Here is a 2,758-nt window from a genome sequence, read left to right as displayed (position 1 = left end):
ACCGACAAAGATTAGCAGTTGTGGATTTCTGAGAAAGTTAGTTGTTGTTGGTTAAGCTCATACATCGACATCGCTGGGAGCGGTCCATCATGTATATATATATATATATATATATATATATATATATATATATATATATATATATATATATATATATGTGTGTGTGTGTGTGTGTGTGCGTGTGTGCATATATATACATATATGTATATAAGTGTATAGATATACACACACATATATATGTATATGCGTATATATATGTATTTGTATATATATGTACATATATGTGAATATATATGTATATAGATACATATGTGTGTATGCATATGTATCTACGTACTAGCGTTCGTATTTTTTATTCATACGTATGTGTGTGTATATATATATGTGTATACATATATATATGTATGTATATGTACTTACATACACATATGTGTATTTACATATATATGTATAGAGGGATGAAAAGAAGAACAAACCAAGCTACATGGCCATCAACGTTTCATCTTTATTGTAAGAATTCACCCAGAAGAAGTCTTATAATAAAAATGAAACGTTAATGGCCATGTATCTTGGTTTGTCCCTTCTTTTTATTTCTCTATCTTGGCGGAATATTATTTCCATTATTCGCATTATATATATATATATATATATATATATATATATATATATATATATATATATATATATATATATAGTAGCAATCCGCCCGGCGTTGGCCGGTCGTATAAAACGCTTAAATATGATTTTTTAGGGCATACAGATTTCGTATTATTATTAAAGAGCACATTTTTTTTATTGATTATTATTTTAAACCCAATAGTAATGATTTCAAAAGACAAAAATAAAAACGAAGCGCAACAAATCATTTAGAAAGACATTCTTAATATGTGTATAAATGTGATATCGTAACGTATTTTTTGTTAACAGCTTAATAATAAACAGAATTACTGTAGGTATTAAACGTAACGTTAAATTCATTTTAAAAGAATAAATTTAAAACGAAAGAAACTGAGACAGGTGCATTCGGGTATTATGTTTTTTTGTTCTAAACAGTTCATTACTTGTAAGTAAAAAAATAAAAAAAAATACTCGAGCTGACATCGAAAGCAAAACCTGAAAACAGTTAGTCAAGTACGGTAACCATAGGACAGTTTGTCAGGCTCTTAAGATTTTTTTTTTCAAACCTACTTAGTATTAACAAGGAAGCTGCCATGTGGATTATTTGTGCATGCGCAGTCGTGAAACAGTTGAAAACAGAGATAAAAATTTGATGATCCCCCGCCCAAGTACCAATTTTTCAATTTTTACCTTTCAGCAGACTTTTTTTTACAAAATGAAAACCGATTAAAAAGTTGTTCACATGTCTGAATACCCTATATACCAAATTTCAATTTTGCAGATTAAACATTCCTTGTGTATATAGGTTGAAAGTTTAGTTGTGCTCTCTCTCTCTCCCTCTCTCTCTCTCTCTCTCTCGCATTCACACATACTTCACTCATATATATATATATATATATATATATATATATATATATATATATATATATATATATATATATATATATATATACTAGAAAACGTACTCGGCGTTGTCCGGTATTAAACGTAACACTGGATACCTAAAAAAATGAAATAAAAAAAATGTAAAGAAACTGGTGCATGCGCATGCGAGTTTTATTTTTTTTTCTAAACAGTTCATTTTTTGTAAAAAAAAAAAAATTCTTGAGCTGAGATCGAAACCTAAAGCTAAAGACAGTGAGTCAAGTACGATAACCATTAAGCCAGCTTGAGATGACTTTAAAAAGTGTTTTTAAACTTACTTATTCTTAACATGATGTTAACGATTCGCGCACGCGCAGTCGTGAAAGAGTTCACAAACATAAAAATTCGATGATCCCACCCCACCCCCACCAAGTACCAATTTTTCAATTTTAATCTCTTTAGCAGTCCTTTTTGTTCCGGATGAAAACCGAGTAAAAATGTCTGAATTAACTATATGAAAAGTTAAAACAAAAATCGTTTAGTATATAGGTTGAGAATTGTCCTCATTGGCATCCACATTCTCCATTTTATTGATACAAGATAAATCTGTATAGGTATCGATACGTCCGTTCAATCTCGGAAGACAAAGGATACCCCCTGTAAGGGCAACTGCGCAATCCCTAACCACACCTCTCCGTAATCGGCACTGCTTATCCAGTGGCAAGGAGACGTCTAGGGCGACTGGAAACAATGCGAAAGTAAGCGGGGAGCACATACACCACCCGGAAGTCCCAAACGGTCACCCATCTGGTACTGGCCAGGCTCATCGTTGCTTAACTTCGGTGATCTGACGGGAACCGGTGTGTCAAACGTGATTATGCCGTATACTATAGAGGTATATTTTGGGGGGAATGCTTTCATTTTAACAAACATTGTTAAAGATAATAGAATTTCATCGATGATTATGTAATTATTATTTTGCAATTTTTATAATAAAGCTTTCGTGTCAAAATCAGCTTTTTGCTCATTTTTCATCGAAAATACTGGCAACACTCATGAATATTGATAAATTATTTGGATTTTGATACAAAACTATGATTAGAAAAAATGAAAATAACATTATCTAGGAATAGGACTTTTATTTTTTGTCTGGATGCAATATCGACGGTAAATTTTTTTAAATATACGCCTTCAAATATTTATTTATTGAATTCCTACGAACTTTTTTGGATATTTTATTTATTTGATCATTTTTGAATTCATACTGACTTTTCCA

At 30.9% G+C, this 2,758-nt stretch overlaps 1 pseudogene; it reads right to left on the bottom strand.

Annotated features, from left to right (window-relative positions):
• Positions 1 to 2,252: 2,252 nt before the first annotated feature.
• LOC145240613 (5S ribosomal RNA) lies at positions 2,253 to 2,370 on the bottom strand (annotated as a pseudogene).
• Between the last annotated feature and the right edge of the window lie 388 nt (positions 2,371 to 2,758).

Source organism: Euprymna scolopes, chromosome 19, assembly GCF_053919585.1.
Source record: "Euprymna scolopes isolate OS-2025 chromosome 19, ASM5391958v1, whole genome shotgun sequence".
Lineage (NCBI taxonomy): Eukaryota > Metazoa > Mollusca > Cephalopoda > Sepiida > Sepiolidae > Euprymna > Euprymna scolopes.
The sequence above is the reverse complement of the archived record's forward strand: the minus strand, read 5'-3'. Positions and strand labels throughout refer to the sequence as shown.